Source organism: Drosophila sechellia, chromosome X, assembly GCF_004382195.2.
Source record: "Drosophila sechellia strain sech25 chromosome X, ASM438219v1, whole genome shotgun sequence".
NCBI lineage: Eukaryota > Metazoa > Arthropoda > Insecta > Diptera > Drosophilidae > Drosophila > Drosophila sechellia.
The window spans coordinates 22193930-22204064 of NC_045954.1; the positions used below are offsets into that span (position 1 = coordinate 22193930).

The 10135-nt window shown below is 41.5% G+C and overlaps 1 protein-coding gene across 1 annotated transcript in view; it reads right to left on the reverse strand.

Annotated features, from left to right (window-relative positions):
• LOC6621439 (chaoptin) overlaps positions 1–10135 on the reverse strand; it is a 239917-nt gene that overhangs the window by 24931 nt on the left and 204851 nt on the right. The window lies entirely within an intron of this gene.

Consider the following 10135-nt stretch of genomic DNA (forward strand, 5'->3'; position numbering starts at 1 on the left):
TTTTATTTGTCTTTCGAGCATCCTTTGGGCCGATTTTTTTCCTGCCATGTTATGCTGACAGCATAAGACCATTTTTTTGTCGGACTGCCATCGTTTATAATATGAAGTATTCGCTGGCTCTTCTTGCCTTTGCAGCAGTTTTCCCCACCCTTTCTCACTCCTAAATTTTCTTCCATTCTTTTCATTTCTATTTTCAATTTTAATGCTCGCCGCCTTCCGAAAGGAATTTGTGTCAAGTGCGTGAATTTTTTCGGCTTTTCTGGCTCCTAATATACCGACTTTTCCCTCGTGGAACACGGTCACGTTGGCATGCTTTATTATTATTATTTTATTACTTAGTCGTTGTTGTTCGCTCGTTTAGTAATTAATGCGTTTTTTCGCTATTCTCCATTCAGTTCCACTCTAGGGCCATTAAATGCCATTAAAATTATGGCAGCTAATGCGCCAAATAACTCCTGCCGGCCGTCCCTCGTCTTAATCGAAGGTTTCGTTGGCAAAAAAAAAAAATGCCAGCAACGGCAGCTAAATATTAATTATTCTGAATTTCCGGCGGGCAGCAACGATGACAGCAAAACAGTTCTAAATAATACAGCAAAGGGATGAAAGTAGCAGATAGGGCATTGGAATAGTAGTTTTTAATGGAGATAGGACTTCCCAGTATTGAAACATAGTTTTAGTGGTTATTAGGTCAGCGATGTACAAAAGTCGTATTGGGAGATTTTGAATATTTTGTGGTAACTCACTTCGTTCTTAGGAAGCGTGAGTGTACTTGAATTTGAAGGGAAATGACAAAGTGTGAGAAAAAACCTGGATCTGGGTAAACTTCTTCAAAATGAAAAGGAATTGCCGACAAACAACAAATTTCGAGTACAATCTTGTGTACGAAATGAGTTTGGTTATCATTATAAGAAGAAAATTCACATTCGAATTTTGGTTAGAGCTTGATACCAAATTACTGATACACTTAAGAATCTAATTTTTAGAGGCACAGGATGTGCGGCTGTGGTGTCTAGTGAGCTTAAGCATTTGATTTTCCTTCATGCCGGACTTATTTTATTTTCTCAAAGTGAGTGCAGTGGACATCTGCGGCTCCTTGGAGGCTCTAACCCCACGAAACCCATCTCACCTTGGGCAGGAAATCGTTGCCACCACGTGCGCGATCGCCTCACCTGACGCCGGTAGCTATGGAAGCTTTGGGGAATCGCAATCCCGGTCTGAATACCGCCGGCGACCACCACGTTTTCATCCCCTGGCTCGCGGCCTTTTCAATTAGTGGCCATGACAACTGAAGTTTTTACTGCTGCGTTTCCAGTTTATTTCCCCCTTATTTTTTCGGCGTGTTCGTCAATCCATTTGAGTTTGGTTTCCCGAGCTTCCTCAGTCGCTGCAGCGGTCAGTTCGCTGGCAAGTCATGCCGTTTCTCAGTCGGTTAATCAGTCAGTTAGCCAGAAGGTCGGTCAGTTGGAAGTTTAAGCTGGGCTCGCTTTTGCGGCTAATAAAAAGTTAATTGAGTAACAACAAAGGCTCGTAGTGCAATTGCGATCGCCATTGACAAATCGAATTAAAATGATGGCCTTCGCAAGGCGCTGAAATTAAATATGCAGTGGCAATTTATTTAACGCGGCGAAATCAATAAATCGGCATATTAATAAATTAAAGCTAAATGTGGCCGTCATTAATCAATTAAAAGAGAATTCACTGAATGCGGATGACAAATGGACAGGCGGTAGCTAAGAACCACAGGACCAGAGGTTTGTCCAGCTACTTGTAATAAATAATATGGCTGCATTTATACTTTATGCGCCATGCTGGGGAAAGGGAACACCAGTTTTTCAACATTCAAGAAAAGTTAACATTGAGCGCCTCGGTTATTTTCTACGTGTACATTTCTAAATCAATTGAAATTTGCTTAATAAACTATTAGCTATTTTATTGGTTTACTCATATGTACATCAAGGGCTTAGGTCTCTATAGAAATGATATGAAAGCTTCCTAGCTTTTAAAGACTACCGATTATATTCTTCTTGTCTTCGCAGATTTTGGTACCGTTCGTATGCAACTAGACACAAACAGTCTATTTTACTACAGCACAATTTGTTTTAAATGCCAACGGGAATTAATTATGACTTAATTTATTATATCCAAAGTTATTAAGCTTTGAAATCCGATAACAAGGAGGTCCGGCAAGTTTTCTATCGATAACGTGGTTAGCTCAGCAAATGCAACGGTGGTCACCCAGGGCCCAGTAGCAACGGGTCATGGTCATCATGTTCAGAGGTCATAATTAATTAAAAGTATAAACTTATAGCAAAGAGAATTTCCTATGAAGGACCAAACCTTGTCATGTAAGGTAGTATTTCTGTCAAGAAATTCAGATAAACTCTGCCTCTCCACGGGGCAGCCTAATTGTAATCAATCCCCTAAGTTCACATGGAAATACTCTATCAAGGCTGCGCATAGCTCCCACTATATAGAGCAATTAATACTATCCTTTGTTCATCGAACTGAGATCGATTCGCATCTCCAACAAATCAAAGGCCACCCGAAAAGCGAGATGAAGTGAAGAAGGGACGTCGAAAGCTAATTGCAAGTAAAAGTCCAAGGTCCCAAGGGCCAAGACACGACAGGAACGGACCGTTGTCCCTGAATATGGATCCATCTGTATGTCCAACTCGGGCCGAAAGCCCAGGAGAAACCTCAGCTCAGATGACATTAGCGATGACAAAGAGTACGCCGGTCGATTGCAACAGCAGCAATGATGGCAACACCACTTTGCTTATTGGAGCAAGAGTCTCATCACTCACACAAGTACACTGTACACTGAAAGAGCGATCCCCCTTAGCGAAGCGATACACTTTTTGGGATATTTTATCCAGTTGGTGTGAGCTAACTACGAAGTCATTATGCTAATTGATATTGTGAAATCTAGTTCCTACAAAACAAGTAATATATTCAGTTGAGGGTGCAGACATGGGAAAAGTTTGTACGAGTCGACAATCCACCTTGATCGAAAAACACAAAATCGGGGTATATATGTACATACATACATATTGCAGTATTGCTCTGTTTGTGCCAAATCCAGGCCTCCTTCTATGATAATTATATAATTGTTTTCCCTGCACAAAAGCTGGGAGGCCACGCTTGCTGTGGCCAAGCTGACTCTTCCTACCCCAGTGTAAGAGCCACATCATCGCCTCCATACGCCCCTGTCATGCTTCTACTTAGACTCGACTGCCATTTCATTTTAATGACTCACGTGACTTTCACGTATCTCTTCAGAACCAGACCAGCTCCCATACGAGTCCATGTGGGGAAAATGGGAGGGCAAAACATCGTTGCTCCTTCACTTCAGCAGCAACAGTAAAAGCAAAAGCAAAAGCAACAGCAACAGCAATAGCAACATTGTCCATAGCAGTAGGTGGGTGGAGTGGTGGTTCAAAAGTATAATCATAATAATAAAAGTTTACACCTAACATGATATTACATTATAAAGGGGGCGGCACTAGTAACAGAAGGGAATAGAATGAGACGAGAGACCGGAGATGGGTTCTTGCTTCGCTACATACTCACGCACAGGCACCCACCCACACACACGCACAGCATGCATTTTGAAGACAATCTCAATTGGGAAATGAGCTGAATGCCACATGCCACCCCTACCGTAGTCAAAACAGTCAGCTAATTAGCGTCAGCAAATGAAGAGTTTCCATTAGCAAGACTTGGACAAGCCGATTGTGGAATTTTATCGGGAACATGGGAAAGATGTTCCGATTTCCGATTTATCGAAGATTGGCTATTTTAAGGGATGAAGTGGCATTTTAGTGTGCATAATTACTTCATTATTTCGGCTATCGATCTGACACCTTTCCGAGCATTTAAGCTACCTCTACAAAATCAGTTGAATATAAGTGATCCACAACTACATTGCTCTTATTACTTGACAATGTGTTCTGTGTTAGCCATGTTTTAGTTAGCAGCACTTAATTCCCTACAATTTTCGGCTGTGCGAAACGTAGACATGCGTGTTTTCCTCAGCTCCGACTGACAACTGACAGGCCATTCATCAAAAAGCCGACTTCCGCCGCTCCCTGTTTTTCTTGCCCAGATTGTGCTCTTTTCCATTTTGTTCCACTAAGGGTGGGGTAATTGGCCACCCTGAAAAATGCCTAGCACCAGTACCCAGGGAAAATGCGGAAAAATACCACGTCAAATGAAGTTCAAACGAGGGAATATCACGTTGAAGCCATCGCATCAATTGTGATTGACAGACAGTCGCGGAATTTTCAGCTTGGGGACGAGGCTGCTGGTGTTAAGACAAGCAATCTGGCGGTTGCTGCGGCTTTTAAGCAAACGAAACTCTGAGAAAGTATCATTTTGACAGGCAGTAGGGGTCACAGCAGCAGAGGTTCTCAAGACGTCTTTGAGTAGATTTCCTTGTTGTTGGCTAACAGTCACATTCCCATTCCCATTTCGATTCAGATTCCTGCTCCACATCGGAGCAGGCTGGGCCGAGCTAGCTCCAGTGGAGCTTCTATTGAAAAGTGCCACAAAAACGTTTCCATTTTTCTGCCTAATACCATAATCAGCAATCAGCTCGTTTTAGTTCAGTTCAGTTCGGTTTAGTTCGTTTTAGATAGGCTTAGTTTGAAAATAGAATTGAGCGGAAAACGCCGAAGGCCCATAAACATGGCGTTTAGCAAGGAGAGAAAACACAATTGGAGTACACGATGTTGGAATACCCTTTTGGGACTTGCTGAGTAAATAGGAAGAGAATGTTATGAGTTGGATAGTGGAATGTCAGAAAGAAAGAGCTTTTTTTAGTAGATAGCCCCCAACCAAGTAACGTGCTAATGTTATCTTACGTTTTTCGGATGAAGCTCGACATTGTTCAGATATTTTGCAATTTTCTTGCGTTGCCAATTCCAGCCACAAGAAGTGCGCGGTAAACCGCTGGTCAGGGTATTCTAATGGAAATTACATGCACATACTAAATGCCCAACTGAAAATGGTCAGCGAGGGAGCGGAGAGGCGAGAAAGGCGGCCAGCACGGAGGACGGAGGACGGAGGACGGAGTATGAACAACCGAGTAGGACGGCCGGGGGAAACTGTTTGTTTAGTCTGAGCTGGCTTCGATTAGCTCCTGCAGGGCGGAAGCCCAGAAGCACAACAACAACAAGCAGCACCTTTTAAAGTGCGGCCCAGAAAAGGAAGACCGGAGGGCACTCACAGCAATTTAAAGGCGATTAGAATTGATTATAATTAGCTTACTGTCCGTAAGAGTTATTTTTACTCATTTGGGAACAACTAATGCATATGACACGAATTACGATCGTCGTTAGAATTGAGGAAATCGGGCAGGGTGAGTGCACTTTTCGCCACCGATAGGGAGCTTTTGAGGTTTTTGAATTTGTAACTATAACCTAATTATCAATAAAGATGAATTAGCATAATGTGCAAATGGCACGCAATACAGCATTATAGAAAGTTAGTTTGGTACGAGTATCTTGATTATACATTATTTCCTGATCTATTAAATTATAATTATAATTCCTGATCTTTATTTTGTATGTAAACCAATAGTGCTAAAGCTCGTTTATTATCCCATGTTGCAACTTTTAGCACACTTTATAAGCGAAAGAGACTTCTGGAAGACCTGACACATCCACTTATGGTGCACTCGTTCGAATACCTCCAACCAAGGCCGAGAAACAAAACATACACAGGCCTTGAGTGATGAAAACAAGATAGGGATGCGGCTGGATGTCGGTACGCCCGGTTGAATTTAACCAAATGCTTAATAACACGGTGGTGTAGAAATTTCAAGTGGCGGCTCATTATGGGCCACAGATGTGCCACGTCTAGGCATTCTTCGGAGTGAGTTGCTCTCCTTGTTTTCCATGTTTTCCCTTCCAGGAAGGTCAGTGCAGTAGTGATCTTTGGGTTTTCTGATGACTCATTGCTAAGTTCGAATGTCACGAGTTTCGTCGGCTGCGATTTGAGCTGAGTGTTTGAGTGTTGGGGCTCTGGGTTTGAGTTCTGCGTTGCCGGTTTCTGTCTTTGGGTTTTGTTTCGGGTTCCCAGTAAGCCGTGTCCGCCTTATCGGAGCAAAACATTGCCCGAGTGGAGTGCTCGCCAAAGATGTGCTCCCGATTTTCGGTGTTTTCTTTTAGGGAAATATTTCACTGGCTGTCGTCGCCCTTGGTCAGGGGAAGGGAGAGGGGCCCTCCAGATTCGTAAAGAGAGCGTTGCCTCTACTACGATAATGATAAATAAAAGCCAAGAAATGAGGCTGACTTCGGCCAAAGCCGAAGCCGTTATACCTTAGAACTATGTGATTATGCATGTATTTAAAAACAACGAAACTGAAAATAAGCTTTTCTTTCTTTTGTATTTTTTTGTAAATTAAAATGAAATTTAAACTGAAATTTAACATTGTCACAAATTGCTAGTTACAGAATTAGAACCCTTCGAAATAAAAAGCAACATTATTCAATATTTTCCGTTTATTCTCATGGTAGCTATACGATATCGAATCGATATCGACACTATACAGTCCAACTTTCAACTCATATATTAACTGAAACAGGAAATTGTCTTTTGAGAAAACAGATGGAGGATTCGTCTCGTCTGTTCATACTGATTATGAATATACATATATGTATACTTTAAATGGTCCAAATGTCTCCTCCACTTCGTTGCTAACTGACTGAAATCAATATACCCTCTGAAAGGGTATTGAGCTGGCACACGGAGCGCCCAGACCGAAAATTGTCAAATGTGTTCGACGACATTGCCTTTACAATGTTCTCAAAGCTAGAACAATACTCGTAAATGTACGAAAATGTATAGTTTAAAAACCTTCGACTTCGCACTGCGGTCAAAACTGTCAGCACACTTACCTCAAATTCCTTGTGCCTTTTTCATTGTTGATTGAATGATTCCCCTTAATATGTTTTATATTTTCTATGTTTATGCCAGTTTATTTGCTATGTTTATGTTTGGCCTGCATTGAATTCTCGTTTAGTTTATCCCCAAAGAATTTCCTGAAGCAGAGGAAAGAGAGGAGCACAAAGCTATGTATGAACATACATACATATGATACGTTCATACATACATACATAAATGGCTTGTGCTTCGGCAAACTTGCAAATTGCTGTCCACTTTTCATGCTGTCCTCGCCATGTGATCCCTTTTTTGCAGCCATGTCTTTATTTTTTCCATGGCTTTTTTTTTCTCCGACCCCCCGGCCATCTCTCGCCATACTCGTAGGATTGTGTTGATGTTATCTTTTGGAGGCCGAGGCCCAAAGCAAATGAATCCCAAAAATGTTAAATGTTGGCCGCCCCCTACGGGTTTTCCCGCTTTAAACTTGATTCACGTCAGCCCAGCGCTGGGCATCGATATATTTTTTTTTCCTGCCCGCTTTTCCACTTTTTCGACTCTTTCTTGTATCTTTGGCATGCATATGCGGCTTAGTCCCTTCCATGCCTCCTCCTGCTCCAGCGACGTGTTGATATGTTAATCATTGTTATTATTTATGTTTAGATTTGAATGTCAATGTCGAATCGGAATCGGAATCGGAATCGGAATCAGCATCGACATTCGTTCTGAACTCTGACTGTGGGTATGGTGTGGAAAATGCCTAAGAAAAGGGCAACCTTTCGGGGAGCGTATTTGGATTTTTGTGTGCACGCACTTGGAACTCTGATGGAATTAAGTTGTCAATTTGCGTTACGACTCTGGAGCACCGCCATAGGGAGCCTATGTACAAATGTACACATACATATGTACATATGTATACCGCGTATAGCCGACTGATCTGCTTCTTTATTCCACTATGAGAAAATAACGGAGCGTATGAACGAGAACAGCGAATGTTCACTAATCAGCACACATCATGACTTTTTGGCGATGAATACTGGAGGTTACTGTGGTGACAGAGACATCCAATTGCGTGTTTTAAGCTTCAATTTACTTAGCTGCCACTCTTTCCAATCCAGTTATAACTTTTTCAAATACCAAATCTATTGCCCGTGCGGACGACTTCGTATGTCCATGTTCTTGGCTCGTTTTCGTATTTTCATATTCAGACTCCCACGCAAAACTTTTGACATTTGGTTTGGTTTTCGCCTCTTTTTTAATGTTAGGGCTTTTTCCACAGAGACACAAACTTGTTCGAAAGTGAAAACTAGAACATTAAAAAAGTGAAAATAATTAGCATAGTGGGAGGGGACATAATACGCTGGACGGGGAAAATGTAGAAAGAAATTAATTTTCATTGAAAATCCAAATGCCACTCGAAAGGGGCATCGAAAGGGGGTGGGGTGAGAAGAAAGAAGGGAAGAAGCAGAAGCGAAGGCAAACAATCGAGAGACAACGAAATTTTTTAATTGATTTCACTTAAATCACTTTTGCTTCACAACAACGCAGCATCTGCGCAAGAAGAAGGAAAAGTACAAAAACACATTTCGGTATTTTTCTTATTTGTTTAACTTTTGTTTCTTCGGTTTTTAATTTTTGGGCGAATGGCCTGAAGACGAGCCCCGCACACTTGACCATCCATCCAAGAGTCAACACGAAGGGAAGGCGGCGAAGAATGGGAGAATGGGGAAATGGGGCTGATCCGAATTCGAACACTTGGGAAAATACCCCCTAGTTCAGGTTTGGCCTTCTTTAAGTTCCCTAAGCCAACTCTGTACATTTATTTTTTATAAAATAGCTTTTATTTACAAAATTTTGCGAACTCTTAAGTATAGTGGATTTTAGCCGGAATCACTGCATAAAAATAAAGAGAATTTTCCCTAATCAAATCGAAATTGAAACGCTGTATTCGGACAAAGTGCCCTTAATTGGCCATTATGTTGGCCTAAACAGCGGCACAGGCTCAAGTGGCGGCTAATTAAAAGTACCGAGAAGTGCGATTTGCGATTCAGTCTCCAAAAATGATGACGGAAACCAAAACCATGACTGCTCTCAACTTCGATTTGGGTCCGAGGAAATCCAACTCCGACTTTCCAGCTTTTCTGGGATTTTTTTTATTAAGCCGACCACTCCAGTTCGCCTTATTTCCGAATGATAGTAGTGTGTGTAGTGGTCTCCCGACCTCGGACGAAATTAAAAATAAAAATTGTAGTCAATAAGATAAATAGAAACAAACCGCCAACGGAAAATTACCAGGAAGGGTCTATGTAAATTGAACAACTAGCAGTATTCAGAAAAATTGAAAAACAGAGAACATCATTAATCATCCTTTGCAGGCGGCCAAAAGAGAGCATCTCCCTAATTGAGAACAGGAGAACATAACAGAAGAAATAAGACAAAAGATAAAAGGGTATACTTGATTCGTTAAAAAGTATGTAACAGGGAGAAGGAAGCGTTTTCAACCATATTTGATCAGGATCAATAGCCCAGTTGATCTGGCCGTGTCCGTCTGTCTGTCCGTTCATATGAGCGTCGAGATACAAGGAACTTTAAGAGCTGGATCCTAGAGACATAAACGCAGCGAAAGTTTGTTCCCCATGTTGCCACGCCCACTCTAACGCCCATAAACCGCCGAAACGCGCGCACACTTTTGCAAAATGTTTTGATATTTTTTCATATTTATTAGTCTTGTGAATTTTTATCGATATGATAAAAACTCCCACTTTAATGCTCCAAAACCGGCAAAAACTGGCACGCCCACACTTTTGAGAAATAATTTAATTTTTTTGTATTAAATCCGTTTTCTTTCCAATTTCTATAGATATGCCGAAGACATTTTGTCTTAAAACTGTCAAATCTTTCCTACCCAGACCTTAGTGAATTAAACTTAATTTTTTCCCCCAATTTCTACCAATGTTCATGAAAAACGATGAAAAGTCTCGTTCCATTCGGGCTAGCTGAATAACGGGTATCTGATAGTCGGGGAACTCGACATTTGCGTTCTCTCTTGTTTTAAGTTAAAGACATACACACTCAAAACAATGCACGATCAAAACAGCAAAATGCCTTCTCAGTGCAGTTGCAACTTAAGAGCAGGGAAAACTATGAAGAGAGTTTTTAATGCCGCCCATCGGCTTTGTTTCTCTTAGCTAAGATCATTGCGGAACGCGCGTACATATATACAGTACATGTATATTTATATCTGACCACTCTC